This window comes from Mustela lutreola, chromosome 4 (assembly GCF_030435805.1).
Source record: "Mustela lutreola isolate mMusLut2 chromosome 4, mMusLut2.pri, whole genome shotgun sequence".
NCBI classification, from domain to species: Eukaryota; Metazoa; Chordata; class Mammalia; order Carnivora; family Mustelidae; genus Mustela; species Mustela lutreola.
In genome coordinates, this window is record NC_081293.1 from 184342768 (window position 1) to 184357903 (window position 15136).

At 43.7% G+C, this 15136-nt stretch overlaps 1 long non-coding RNA gene across 1 annotated transcript; it reads left to right on the forward strand.

Moving 5' to 3' along the window:
- The first annotated feature begins 1598 nt into the window (after positions 1-1598).
- Positions 1599-14101, forward strand: LOC131829790 (uncharacterized). The gene is made up of 3 exons (XR_009352996.1): positions 1599-1698; positions 6476-6574; positions 12204-14101. It is a non-coding gene; the product is annotated as an uncharacterized LOC131829790 (long non-coding RNA).
- The last annotated feature ends 1035 nt before the right edge of the window (positions 14102-15136 follow it).

Consider the following 15136-nt stretch of genomic DNA (forward strand, 5'->3'; position numbering starts at 1 on the left):
TTGCCTTATGACAAGTGCTTTTAGGATAGACTATCTTAGCAACTTGCAAAAAGAGCATTGTTAGCTACGGCATTGTTAACCATACCATTGTTAACTCTAGTCATCTTATTGTAAATTACATGCCCAGGACTTATTTATCTTATAACTGAAAATGTGTAGCCTCTGACCCACCTTCCTCCAATTCCCCCTCCACCCTTTCCCCTCTGCCTCTAGCAACCACACACATCTGATTTTTTTTTTTTTTTTGGTCTTTTTTTTTATGAGCTTGGTTTTTTTTTTTTTTTTTAAGATTCCACGAGTAGGTGAGAGTGTACAGGATTTATCTTTCTCTGTCTGACATATTTCACTTCATGTGTTGCCTTCAAGTTCCGTCCATGTAGTGATCCGTCTTTGTGAGGTTTTGGTAATAGGGTCTCAATGAATTCTTGGGAGAAACTATGAAGTTTTTCTTCTCTTTATGGTGCTGAAAGCATGAAAACATAGGGGAATTAATCCATTTGTTCAAGGTTGGAAGTGAATTCGCCTATAAAACACTTTGGACTTGTCATTTTTTAGGAGCTGGGAGCAAAGGAGATAGTTATTGGACAATTTTCTCATTTTCTCCACGGTTATGTATACCGCATATGGTTAGGTTTCCTATTCCTTTTTAAGTACATTTTAGCAACATATACATACATGTCACAAGTTAAGTTGGATTAGAATGGAATTGTGTCAAATAATTTCAAAAATTATACAATTCTCCTCTGTATTTCCAGTTTTTCTTTTTTTTGTTATTTATTTCTATGTAGGAGTATTTGTAGGAAGTATCACTCCCTTGTTGTTTCTTCATTAACCTAGTGAAAGGTATTGCTCTTTTTTTAATTTTTAAAAAATACGTATTTTTTGAATGGTATTGCTCTATTACCCTTGTTTGTCTCTTAAAAACATATCAAATAGATTTAGATTGTTTTTACCGAATTTGATAGGCCTTGATCATGCACTGAATTAATCATACACATTCAGTAAATACTTATTAAGTATAATCCTCAAGGGATACCAGAGGATCATTTTGCCAGATTTAGTGACTCACAAGCATTAGCACAATTTCAGAAGGATTATAAACGCTCGGTAAGGGTTAGTCTGCGTAATAATAAATGGTGAAAAAGACAGAGTCCTTGCCTATGTAAACATAGCAGTTTACTTTGACTTTTAATAGGTGAGCTCAAAATATTTATATCTATTATAATAAAGATGAGTTTTACCAAATATCTGTTATCTAACCTTATTTTCCTTTTGTCATGCTTTCCTGATGTTTTCCAGATTGACAATGCTTCCTTTCTTCCTGATGGCTTCAATATTCTATAGCCCATTCATTCCCTGAATATTTGCTTAAAGAGCAAAGGGGGTCTCCGTGCAGTCGGCACACTTGGACAGTTTTCACCTGCCATTTGTTTAACTAAAGTGAGATTTTGTGTGCTTGTGGAGCTCCTTGGCTTAAGGCACATTCTCAGACAGAACTGTTTGAATGGGAAGTTTGCCAAATACTGGGGTCAAATGGGATGTTGTGACTTTTGCTTGGATACTCCCTCCTTCAGCTTTTATGGCAAATTTCTCCTCCGGGGAACTTGCCACTATCAGCCACCCTGGATATTAGCAGCTGCCTACAAAGAAGAACTAGGAGGCCAAGCTTGTGGGGAGAGGGCTAAGTGATTCCCTCAGGTAAGTAATTCCCTCAGGACATGACAAATAATAGATACAAAGTAAGCAGGAAGACATTGCTATTGGTTACTTTTTTTTTTTTTTTTTTAAGATTTTATTTATTTATTTGACAGACAGAGATCACAAGTAGACAGAGAGGCCGGCAGAGAGAGAGGAAGAAGAAGGCTCCCTGCTGAGCAGAGAGCCTGATGTGGGGCTCGATCCCAGGACCCTGGTATCCTGACCTGAGCAGAAGGCAGAGGCTTAACCCACTGAGCCACCCAGGCACCCCGCTTAAAAAAAAAAAAAAAAAGTGTACTGACTTAAACTTTAAGGTAATATTTCAGGCTCTGGAGCCTACTCCATTGAAGACTCAGGCTTTCACGAACCTCCTTTATTCCTTCGTTCGTTCACTCATGAAGTATGTCTTGAGCACCTTCTACGGACCAGGTACTGGCTCGGGCAGTGGGGTGATGGTGGTGAGCAAGACAGACAAGATTTCTTCCATGTGGTGTTTTCATGTGGCCATGGGAGAAAGAAAGCCACCTGGGAACACACATTTATGCAGATTCTAATAAGCTGAGGGGAGAAATCCACTGAATGTGAGGTAGAGAGTCTTTGTGGGGAGAGGGTAGGCCTGCCTCTTCACGCGGGCTGTCAGGGAAGGAGGCCTGTCAACTCAGGGGAGACATGTGAGGTAAGCCCTGAAGAGAGAAATCAGCCCTCCGGAGAGCGAGTATGTGATCTCAGGCTGAGGGAAAAGCAACAGCAAAGGCCGTGGGACCCAAAAGAGTTTGGAATCCTTGAGAAATAACAAACAAGTGTGATACATGATAAGCAAAGGGAATGTGGCCCAAGACGAGGTCAGGGAAGCAGTCAAGGGGCAGAGAACAGAGGCCTTGGAGGCTCCGAAGTCTGTATATTTCTGTCAGAGCAGTGGGAACTCACTAGATTTTGAAGCAGGCAGGAACATGATCTGTTCTCACTGGAGACGTGTGGAGGCTGGAGAATGATTTATAGCAGTGGTTTTCAGTCTCTAGCGTGTGTCAGAACCACAGGGAGGCCTGTGAAAACAGACTGCTGGGTCCCCTATCCAGTGTTTCTGAGTCAGCAGGTCTGGGGTGGGCCCCGAGAGTGTGCTATTCTACCAAGTTCTATTCTATTCTACCAAGTGTGCTATTCTAGCAAGTGCTCAGGTCTGAACTGGGTCCCTTCCAGATTCCGGTGTGGAAGCCCGGACCTCCAGTGTGATGGTATTAGAGTCTGGGGCCTTCAGGAGGTACTTAGAGGTTTTGATGAGGTCCTGAGGGTGTGATCCTCATGGCAGGATTAGGGCAAGAGACACCAGGACGTGAGCTCTCTCTTTTTCTCCGCCCTGTAAGGACACAGTGAGAAGTCAGTTGTCTGTAAGCCGGGAAGCGAGCCTTCCCAGAACCCAGCTGTGCCAGCACCTTAATCTTGGCTTTTAGCCTCCAGAGCTGTGAGAAATCATTTCCATGGTTTTGAGCCCCCTGGTCTGTGGTATTTTGTTTTTTTAAGATTTTATTTATTTATTTGACAGACAGAGATCACAAGTAGGCAGAGAGGCAGGCAGAGAGAGAGTAAGGGAAGCAGGCTCACCACCAAGCAGAGAGCTTGATGTGGGGTTTGATCCCAGGACCCTGTGATCATGACTTGAGCCAAAGGCAGAGGCTTTTTTTTTTTTAAAGATTTTATTTATTTATTTGACAGAGAGAGATCACAGTAGACAGAGAGGCAGGCAGAGAGAGAGAGAGAAGCAGACTCCCCACTGAGCAGAGAGCCCGATGCGGGACTTGATCCCAGGACCCTGAGATCATGACCTGAGCCGAAGGTAGTGGCTTAACCCACTGAGCCACCCAGGCGCCTTGGTCTGTGGTATTTTTTATCGCCTCTCGAGCTAAGACAGCAGGTGGAGCTGTCCTGAGCAGGGGCTTATGCTGGGGGAACCCACCGGTCAGGAGAAACCAAAGCAGGTCCATGGAGACCAGTGAGGAGCTATTTCAAAGGTCCGGGGGCGGGTCGGGGGGGCGGGACGGGCGAGGCGATGCAGCATCCGCGGAAAGGGGACGGAGAGTCTGTGAGCTGATCTGTAAAAAGCAATTACAGGCAAACAGGAAAAGTCAATATATTTCCTAACTGAAGCTTACTCTGAAGTTTACAAAGAAATTCTCTCTGCCTTGTTTAAAGAATATTCTGTTTTCCTTTTAAGTACTTAAAAGTCACGAATTCAAAGGTGCGGATAAAGGGGTAAAACGGAGAACTAAGTTCTCGGACTTTGGTGACAGTTCTCACAGCAGCATCATGGCAGCATGGACATCCCTGCTTTTGTCGTGCTTTGTGTGACAGCTCATTAGGCATCCGTCCATGCCTAAAAATGCCTCTTCTGGAGTTGCGGGATCCAGCCCGATGAGCCACGGGCCCCAAGAGGCCTCTGGCCCACCTGCACATCTGTAATAGACCTCAGTTCCAGCTGTTGGACCACCAGAGCTGGCGGACATGCTCTCTCTTGGCTGCGGCCGGGGAGAAACCTGGGGAATGCTGACGTGGGCAAATAACCACGGATGAAAGAGAATTTGTGCAAGTCCAGCCTTCCGGAGGGGAGATTCCAGCACGCCTATGGAGCGGGAAGAAAAAAAAAGTGTAGACAGTGGAGAGGGAAGGAGGCACTTTGCCAGCACCACCCCCTTCCCAAGACAGCACAGTGTGGGACTGAACTAGCTCCAGCTGTGCCAGAAGTTGCTAGAGAAACCCGTTTCTTTCCAGCAGCACCCAGAGTATGGGTGGGGTCCTCCGTGGCTAGGGAGTAGCTGGAGATGGGGAAGGGGGCAGACAAAATACCAAAGCCCAGACTGCACTCACGACTGCAGCAAGGAGTGCACCCTCAAGCTGCTGGGAGGAGAGGCCCCTCAGATTGCCGGGTGGCCCGGTCACCCCCACTTATCTCCACTCGGCAGCTGGCTCCTTGTGCATGTGTCCAAATGCAGCGGCTAGGCAGAGTCTAGTAAAAAGAGTGCTTTCAGAGAAACAGACCAGGATCTGCAGGCGAGGACAAAACCACAGCATTGAGCTATAGTTCACCTTCTGCAAAGGGAAAGAGAGGTTTCCAGTGGCCAGCTGGTGAGTTTAAGAAGCAGGGGAGACAAAAAAAAGCTTAGGAGTGAGCAAGAGGTGTGGAGAGGTCAATCCATATGAAGTCAGAGAGAAAACCCCCACGGTAATAGTACAACTACCCTATCTGAAGGCAACTAGTAAAGATCTGAGGTGGTGTCTGCTAGTCAAATGCAAAAGCAGCAATGCAAAACTGTAGGAGCATGAAGAATCAATGACACACACGTGAAGGTGATAATGATTCTCCAACAACCAAGCCCAAAGGCACAGAATCCTTTGATCTTGATTTAAAATGAGCTATTTTGAGGAAGCTCCATGAGCTGCATGAAAACACAGAAAGATGATTCAATGGCAGCTGGAAAAAAATATGTATCAGAAAAAAAAGAGAAATTTAAGAAATATAAATCATAAAAAAGAACCAAACCAAAGTTCTGGAGCTGAAGAATTCAAAGAACGAAATAATGCAGTAGAAACCCCCTGCTCCAGAGCAGATCAGACACAAGACAGAGCAAGTTATGTAGAGGACAGGCACTGTGCAATAACCCCATCGGAGGAGAACAAAGCAAAAAGAATGAAAAGGCGTGAAGAAAGCCTGCGTGATCTAGGGGACCCAATGAAATGGACAAACGTTAGAATAATTGGGTTTCCAGGAGAAAAAAGAGAAAGGGGCAGAAAGTTTAAAGAAATAATAGCTGGAGAACTTCCCCATTATACTATTATACAGGTAATCCGGGGCTCTGTAACTTAACCCAGATCTATTTGCAGAAACTTGACTGAACAGAAAGAGGCCCTGCTCTTATTTAAGGGCTTACTTCTCCCCTGTTTCCATTAGCTAAGAGCTGGCACCAGAGAGCCATAAAGATGCTGAGGAGTGAGAAGCCCCATGGCTTGTCAGCAGGCTGGAGAAGGAAAGGAGGGTTCGGGTCGTGGGGGGGCGGGGAAATGGGACGCCCTCCCACCACAGGGAGCAAACACACACTTTTCCGAGACAAGTGCGGAGGAAATCAAGTGGGTTTTTAGATACCTGACACAGGTGCGCTGGGCGTATAAAACATAAACGCAAGGTTTCGGTAGAGACATGTGGTCAGAAGAAACCAAGAGCCACTCCTGCCAGGTAATTTGTGCAATTGTGCTCCTTCGTATGTATCCAAATGAGCTGAAAATTTGTGTCTACGCAAAAACCTGAATGTGAATGTCGACACCAGCTTTATTTGCAATTGCCCAAACTGGGGAGCCACCGAAATGTCTTTCCATAGACTAATGGAAAGGCAAAGTGTAGTTCATCCCTGCAATGGATACTGCTCAGGGGGAGGGAAAAAACCCTACTGAGTCATGAAAATACATGGAGGAAACCTAAATGCCTATCCCTAAGTGCAAGAAACCAATCTGAAAAGGCTATATTCTTTGTGATTCCTACTCTCCTCTGGAGGAGAAACTGTGGAGACAGGAAAGAGATCAGCGGTTGCCAGAGGCTGGGGATGAGGGGGAGGGATGATTAGCGCAGCGGATTTTTAGGTCAGTGAAAACATGTATGATATTTTAATGGTTAACGCATGTCATCGCGTGTGTGCAACAGAAAAGGTACAATGCAGAGTGGAGCCTAATGAAAACTGTGCATGTGAGTTAATAATAATGCATCCATACTTTCTGTAAACCCCAAACTGTGCAGAAAATTAAAGCCTATTCACGGAAAGCGTGCCCGGAGATGACGGCTGAGGGATCCCACCCGGAAAAGGGCTCCACGCAGGGCCCATCGGAAGCCCAGCAGGTACGGGATACTTTTAGAGACCCACAAAGATGGTGTCATCTTTCAAACTCAGAAGGAAAACATGAATATGTTAACAAATGTAGCATCGTAAATCTAGTCTTTCTAGCAATGCTGTCATAAAATACACTTTTGAATATTTTTATAGAAGAAGGAAATGGCCAGGGACAAAAAGGGCATAACTCTCGGCCCCTGCTGTGGGGGTGGAACCTAACAGCCAGTGAACTTGGTTGTGGACTGGCGCCCACGCTGGGGTTCAGTTGGGAAGACCAAAGAGCTTAGATGCAGAGCGGCTATGTGAGGAAGAGATGGGCCCTGGGAGGTTCCAGAAGGTTCTCAGGAAAGCCGGTGGTTGCTGGAGAAGAATGAACCCAAGTCAGAAACTGCATGAGCAGGAGGGGTCCTGGGGAGATCTATGGTCCTTTCCAATCTGAATAAGATGCTGGGCTTGGAGGCAATGGTACCAGCAACACAGGGAACTGTGAGGCGGGGGCTGGATTCTTACAGGCAAGGACCAGGTGAGAGAGAAGAATCCTGTTCTCAGGGTGTGGGGACCCCAGAGGGAGAGACTGGACAGTTCTGGGGTTTGTGTTTCCCAAAGAAGCAGTCAGGAAGGCTTTCAAGGCAGAAGGCTGGTACGTGCTCTTCACCCATTCCTGATAAGAAGCTTGGGTCCACACCTCTCGCATCCTATGAGTAACTGAACCTTTAACTATGCTGTCAGCCCCAGTGATAAGCCACCCGACAACAGAGTGTTTTCTTGAGTGACAACATTTTATAAAAATATGTACATCCTCATATGTATCTTTGGATGAATATATGTTCACGTATCTGAGGGGGTTTTACATGGGAATGGAATTGGTGAGCCCAAGTGTTAAAGGTTGGCAAAAAAAAATTTTTTTTTTAAAGATCTATTTATTTATTTGAGAGAGAGCCCAAGAGCACATGGGCAGGGGTAGGGAGTCAGGCAGAGGCAGAGGAAGAATCTCAAGCAGATTCAAGCACGGAGCCTGATCCCAGGACCCTGAGATCATGACTTGAGCCAAAACCAAGAGTTGGACGCTCAACCGACTGAGCCACCCAGGCGCTCTGAGTTCGTAAACATTTTTAATTAAACAGTCCCCATTCTTGTAGCAAGCTTTCAAAGTTAGTAATGCTTGAGAGAAGTTGTTCTCACCTAGAAGTGCTCACTGAAGGCAAAAAACCATCCTTCCCTTTCGTGTCTGCATTTCGTCAGTTTTAAAAGATTTTGGATGGAGAAATACTACTGGGCATGGATTGACTTCATCTTTGCAATGTGGCCTAATATAGTATTTCTTCAACTCTGGTATAAGGAATCACCTTGGGGGAGGGGCACCTGGGTGGCTCAGTCGTTGAGCATCTGCTTGGGGTTCCAGGATCAAGCCCTGTGTTGGGCTCCCTGCTCAGTGGGGAGCCTGCTTCTCCCTCTGTCTCTCTCCCCTTCCCAGCATGGTCTCTTTCTTTCTCTCTTTCTTTCTCTCCCCCCAAAAAACCCCCAAACCAAAAACCAAAACAAAACCCGAAAAAACAAAAAACAGAATCACCTGGGTGGGCTGTGGTTGTTAACAGCATAGATTCCCAAAGACACCCCCCCCACTCCGCTGCCATTCTAGTTTAGCAGATGCAGAAATCTGCATTTTAAACAAGGCAGCTGGGGTGGGTGCCGGTGCGTGGTAGACCGTATTACGAAAGACATCTGTATGGGGCTTGGTCGACTCTCAAGTCTAGAGAAGGATTTCTCAACCTTGGAGCCACGGGGAATGTGAATACAGATTCACCAAAAAACGCATATAAGAATGTAGAAAGCCTCACTGCTTCATAAGAGCCCCAGCCTGGAAAGACCCCTCGTGCTTGCTCATCAGGAGTTGGCTGCACGTCTCGTGGGCTTCTCGGACAGAGGAGCGCTCCACGCCAACAGGAACAAACAAGCTACAGCCGCATTCGGCAGCGCAGGGGTCCCTTCCAAACCCGCTCTGCAACGAAAAGGGGCCAGACACAGAAGAACACACAATGTTTGGTTTCATGAACCCTTTGTCATGAACCTCTCATCCAGAGTGCTCAGTTTCTCGTTCCAGGTGTGGTCACATGGCCATGTCCGCTTTGTGAAATTCACCAGCCTATGCCTGGATTCTGAGCACTTGCCTGGATGTATGCTGTCATTCAACAAACTATCTACTAAAGCCTCAGTGCGGGCCACAGCAATGTGAACCTCTCAAGTGAATGTGGGTATGGCCGGGGGAAGGTCCCCGGCAACAGGGTCGGCAGTTCCCCCACACGATGGTAACATCTGCTCCATCAGAGCTTTTCCCCTTGTGTGACTATGGGTCTTCTAGAGGTCTATAGGTCTTCTCACCCTCGGGCTACTCTACTCCCCTCCACCCCTGTTTCCGGAGTTGCCTTCTTGATCCACAAATGTGGGATGACTGTACCCATTACATTTCTGAGTGTGAACTCAGAACGTGCAGGCATCCTAAGCCCTTTGCTTGGGTCATTTCAGTTAACTCATCAGATGCTCACAACAGCCTTCAAACTGTTCTATCATTGTTCCCCACCTCACGCTGCTGTGAGAATAAATGCGGGTGATACTTGAAGGTGCTTAGCTCCGTGCTGGGGACCCAGTTCTTGCCAGGCAGCCCCAACTTTGATGCCCACCAGAAGACACCGCAGCTGGTATTAGGAACATCACTTACTCCTATGTGCTCCATCCCAAGGACTGAGTCCTTTCCTGCTGCTGTTAACTCCTGAGTCACCTCACCAGCTCCTCTCCCATTTCATATCCCTTCCACACCCTGGGTAGCCAATTTTTTGAATTAAATATCCAGTGTTCAACAATCTTAGATTGCATTCGGTTCTCCTGGCTGGACCCTGAGTAGATACACTTCCCATGCACGTTTTGATATTTTTACTATTTATTTACATATCCATAAATAATCTATGGGATTGTTTTTGTGTGCCTTTAAAATAGTTTAACTTTTTTTTCCCTTCAGGTGATTATGATTTCCTTAATTAAAAAGCTTAGGTTATAAGATAAAAAGATTATATTCCTAGTAATGAATTATATGACATTTTCATTTCACTTACATCTTAAAAAAGAGGTAAATAAGTAAGCTGATACGGAGAAAAGAATGTATTCTGCAAAGAGCAACTTCCTGGCTGTTCCCAATTTTATTTTCCACATTTGCATCTCGAGGAATGAGAACTTTGTAGGTCTCAAGGTCCCTGATCTTGCAATTCTAACAAACACAATGAATCCATCCCCCTATCTGTTCACTGTTTTGGGATGGCTAGAAATAAAGCTTCTGTGGTCATCAATTAAGCCTGAGCCCACCCTGATGAAGAGTCTCATGTATACACTACAGGTGTGTGTTAAATGAACTCTTTATACTCCATGAGTATGTAGAGAACTTGTCTTTTCTTATGGAGAGAGGGGAAAGGGAGTAGCTGGGGAGGAAGGGATCCAAGGCAGGCTGTGAAAATGAAGGGAGCTTATCATGGGAAGTGGTGGGTATTCACGTCCTGAGTACGTTTCCCCTCCATCCATTGGGATTAGGCTGGAAAGCGGGGCACCAGCAAACCTGGAGTTCCAGGAGTCACTGCTGCTGTCCTGCAGTTCCCAGGAAGTCTTGGGACTTGACCCCTCTGCCTGCTGCTCCCCCTGCTTGCAAACACCGGCCAGCAGATGCCAAACTACAGTTGGAACCCAGAGCCCTTGGAAGTCTTCGGCTAGACCATGTAGTGCCCAACTGTCCAGGCCAGCTTTAGTCTTTCCTTAAACTTGTGATAATTGCATTTTACACGATTTAAATTTTGGACCATACCTATTGCATTATTGTGGGATTTCACCGTACATTGCAGAGCAAAAGTAGTACCGATTAGAGTCTCCTGTAGAAAATAAGTTTCAATTAAATTTGAAAAGACCCTCTTAGTGAACATTGTTGGAAATAAGTATTTTTTTGGCTGTAATATTGAGTATGCATGACTATAAAAATGCAAACTCTGAACATAAAAATTATGCAAAAATAATGGGCAGTAAAGGATCTTGGAAAAACCATTTACCACGAATATGGCTGAAAATGGATTCGTGGTTTTCTTATGATGAAAGAGCTTTTTAAAATCAGTAAGAAAAGTTTGAGAGAAAGCAAAACTGATACACGAAACCTGGCCAGTAACCTCTGTGAAGTGTTGTTCAGACCACTACCCAAAAATAACAAATTAAAACAAGCTGTTTTCACTATCAATTCAACAAAGTTTAAAATAAAAGAAAAATCTATCTAGAAAGATAGAAATATACACAGTTCTTTTTCCTACATAGTCACAAGTGAATTTTGTTCTTGTTATGGTTTTACATAATTTTCAAGTTTTCTACAATGGGAAATTCATTTTTACAATCAGGGAATTATTAAGCCTTTGAAAAATAACAAATAAGGATTCAACTCAATTAAATAGTTCATACACCTACGCTGTTGCTTGAAATTATTTTCATTCAATTGGCCTTTCAACTTCGGAAAACAAATATTCTGAATGTACTACCCAGTGGAATTTGATCACATATTATTTTAAATTCTACCCAGCTTGTTGCTCCTCATTTGTTTTCAGTAGGGTAAATGTTTTCCCAGAAATTCCAGGGAAGTGTTTCACCCTTCAGCTTTATGGTGCTGTCTGCTAGTACTTTCATGGTTTCAAAAAGGTCAACCCCCAGATAAGTTGGGGAGAATTGGTAGAGACCAAGAAGGAGACCTTGAGAAGACCATCACTGAAAAGAACACAAGAGAGGTGATTTGGACATATTTACCACTGGGTTTGTGCCCCAGGGCCTTTGCCCTCGCTATTCTCACTGCCTGGGATGTGCTCCCGTCAGACATGGGGGGTGATTCTCTGCCGGATATTCTTCTGATCCTTGTTCACTAACCGTCTTCACAGTGAGGGCTTCCATCACCACCTTATTTAAAATGATTCCATCTCCTCTGATACTTTCTTTCCCTTCATTTTCTTTCCCACCATACCACTTACTTATCTAATAGATCACATTTAACATTTATTGTTTGCTTGCTTGCTCTGTTTCTTCCCAATAGAACGTAAATTCAATGGGAGCAGGACTTCTGGTCTGTTCTGTTTGTTGTTGAACCCTCTCTGCTCTTTAATCCCATCTCTTGAATAAATGGACCCCATTTATGCACTTTCTTGAACGGAACTTACTCTTCATATTAAATTGTTAGCCACATAGCTAAAATAGGGGGCACCTGGGTGGGTCAGTTGGTTAAGCATCTTCCTTCAGCTCAGATCGTGATCCCGGGGTCCTGGGATGGAGCCGCACATCGAGTCACCTGCGAACCTGCTTCTCCCTCTCCCTCTGCCTGCTGCTCCCCCTGCTTGTGCTCACTCTCTCTCTGTCAAATAAATAAAAAAGAAAGAAAGAAAGAAAGAAAGAAAGAAAGAAAGAAAGAAAGAAAGAAAGAAAGAAGGAAAGAAAGAAAGAAAGAAATAGCTCAAATAGCATCTCAATGTCATCTGAGTCATATTTAGGCCTTTTTTTTTTTTTTTTCTCAACGGCCTGTTTGTTTCTGTTTGTGTCCATTCTCGGGGCTCTCCACCTGCATTATCTCATCCAAAGTGAAGCCTTCTCAGCGGTGTCATGAAGGCTGGACCATTGGCAGCCTCTGTACTCTGACGGGAACCTTGTGCCTCAGAAGACAACACATGCTGCAGAAGAGCCCAGTGGCCTGAGATGAGGGAAGACATCTGCTCGGTCTTTCTCCATCTGGCCTACAAAGTTATTTCCTTCTCCAGAGCTAAGCCCGGTAGAGGCCATGATAACACTTCCATGATAACAAACGAATTTAACACTTTCCTTGGGGGCTTTAGCCATTATCTATCTTAAAAGATGGTAGTTGTTGAAGGCAGACTTTTAAGGCAGCCTTCAGTGACCCTCTCTGGTATCATCTTTCCTGGAGTGTGGAACTTGTGAATATGATAAGATATTACCCAAAATACTGATGTGGTATTGTATGATAAAGCAGATTTTACAGCTGTAACGAAGGTCCCAAATCAGCAGACCATAAGACAGGGAGATCGCTGGGGTGGGCCTGACCTAATCACTTGAGTTCTTGCATTACTTCTGTTTATTAGACGATCCCTTGCACTGAAAATGATCTAGAAGAAAGGAAAATATGAGGCAAACCGTAGTTCGTTTTCCTTTTAGGACATCCTTACTCATCTGTAAGCCAAATGTGGGGAAAATGCATGCATGTCAAGAAGTGAGATAAAAACAGTTGAGTTAGTTTTGAGCAGTCTTCCCACTGTTGTGGTGAGAATGACATATATATGCGTGTATGAGCTCCAAAATATAGCTGTGTAACACTGGGTGATTTTACATAAGAGTTAGGTGCTCTCATATTTGCATTTAAAATGGATATTGTACAATATAAAAATGAACAGTAAAGTGAATACTAATAATTTCCAGTTTAAATTTTTCCCTATTTAAAATGACATGAAATACCAATAAAAAGAAACCCCATGATGGTTGAGAGAGACCATAAAAAAAAAAAAAAAGAAAATTTATGTTTTAGTACTTTTAACAGCATTCTTTTCCTGCCAGGGGACGACTCTGCATTTGCATTTTCTATTTGGTTCTGCAAATTACATAGCCATGGAGTCAGATTTCTCATTGTAAAAGGTTACAACTATGAAAAGACCCCAAACCAGAATGAACTCCATGGAATGGGATTAGGATTCGTGTGAACTCATGGTTTTCTAAATAGGCTGGCACAGAAGACCTAAAGATTCATATAGTTAGATATATATATATATATATATATATATATATATATATATCCCACAACGAGAGACATTTGACACAATAAGTGGTCTTTAATTTTAAAATAGTCAAAGTCATGAAACTCAAAAAAAGGTGGAGAGAAATGATTGAGATTGAGAATACAAAAAGACACAAGAAATAAATGGGGTGTTTGATTCTGAACTGGATTCTTTTGCTACAGAAGACATTATTGGGACAACTGGTAAACCTTGAATGGGGTCTGAAATTAAATATCATTAATAAATTACAGTTAATGTCCTCATTTTGATGGTTGTAATGTAATCATAGGTGTAAGTCCTCGTATGTAAGAATTGCATGCTAAAGTATTCAAGAGTGATGGGGCATCATGTCAGCAAATTACTCAGAAAGGAGAGCTTTTCCTACTATTTCTGCAATTATTAATTAAGTCATTTCCAAAAAAAGAAAAAAATAAAGAAAGAAATAATTAGTTACCTAGTCAAAAAAAATAAGAAAAGCAGGCTGGATTTCTAACATAATATAAAATAAGTGATTTTTTTAAAAAAGATTTTAGGGGTGCCTGGGTGGCTCAGTGGGTTAAAGCCTCTGCCTTTGGGTCAGGTCATGATCTCAGGGTTCTGGGGTCGAGACCGCATCAGGATCTCTGCTCAGCAGGGAGCCTGCTTCCCCCCTCTCTCTGCCTGCTGCTCTGCCTACTTGTGATCCCTCTCTCTGTCAAATGAAAAAATAAAATATTTTATAAAAAAATAAAATAATAAAAAATAATTTTAAAAAGATTTTATTTATTTACTTGTCAGAGGTAGAGACAGAGCACACAAGCAGGGGGAGTGGCAGGCAGAGGGAGAAGCAGGTTCCGGGCTGAGCAGGGAGCCCGATGTGGGACTCAGTCCCAGTATCCTGGGATCATGACCTGAGCTGAAGGCAGATGCTTAACCAACTGAGCCACCCAGGTGTCTCTAAAACAACTATCTCATGTATTCTTTTTTAGAATCCATTTTGTTTTACTTTGGGTATTCAAAAAACATCAAATGATAACAAAATGAAAAGGTCTGCTCCCTTTAGGATATCTGTTTGTAAAAATGGAAAATTTGCTAACTGGAAGGAAATAGAATTGAATTAGATAGAGTCAGTTACAAAATTGGTCAGAGTGGTTGTCAGACTAATCATGTATTAGTCTAGATATGGAAAAGCTGAAGCCCACAGGGACAGAAAAATGGAGTATTCATTTCTCCAGTGTGTTGAAAAAATAATTCACTTTTTTTTTTTAAGGATTTTATCTATTTGGGCACCTGGGTGGCTCAATCAGTTAAGTGTCTGCCACTCCGCTTGGGTCATAATCCCTGGGTCCTGGGATCAAGTCCCACGTTGGGGGGGGGGGGTGTCCCTGCTCTGCAGGGAGTCTGCTTCTCCCTCTGCCCTTCCCCCAACTCATTCTCTCAATCTCTCCGTCTCACTCTCTCTCTCAAATAAATAAATAAAATCTTAGGGGGGGAAAAAAAAGAAATCTGAATTCTTAGCCTGCTAAAGTGTACAGATAGTCTTTCAGAAAATTCATTTAAGGGGCGCCTGGGTGGCTCAGTGGGTTAAGCCGCTGCCTTCGGCTCAGGTCATGATCTTAGGGTCCTGGGATCGAGTCCCGCGTGGGGCTCTCTGCTCAGCGGGGAGCCTGCTTCCTTCTCTCTCTCTCTCTCTGCCTGCCTCTCAGTGTACTTGTAATTTCTCTCTGTCAAATAAATAAATAAAATCTTTAA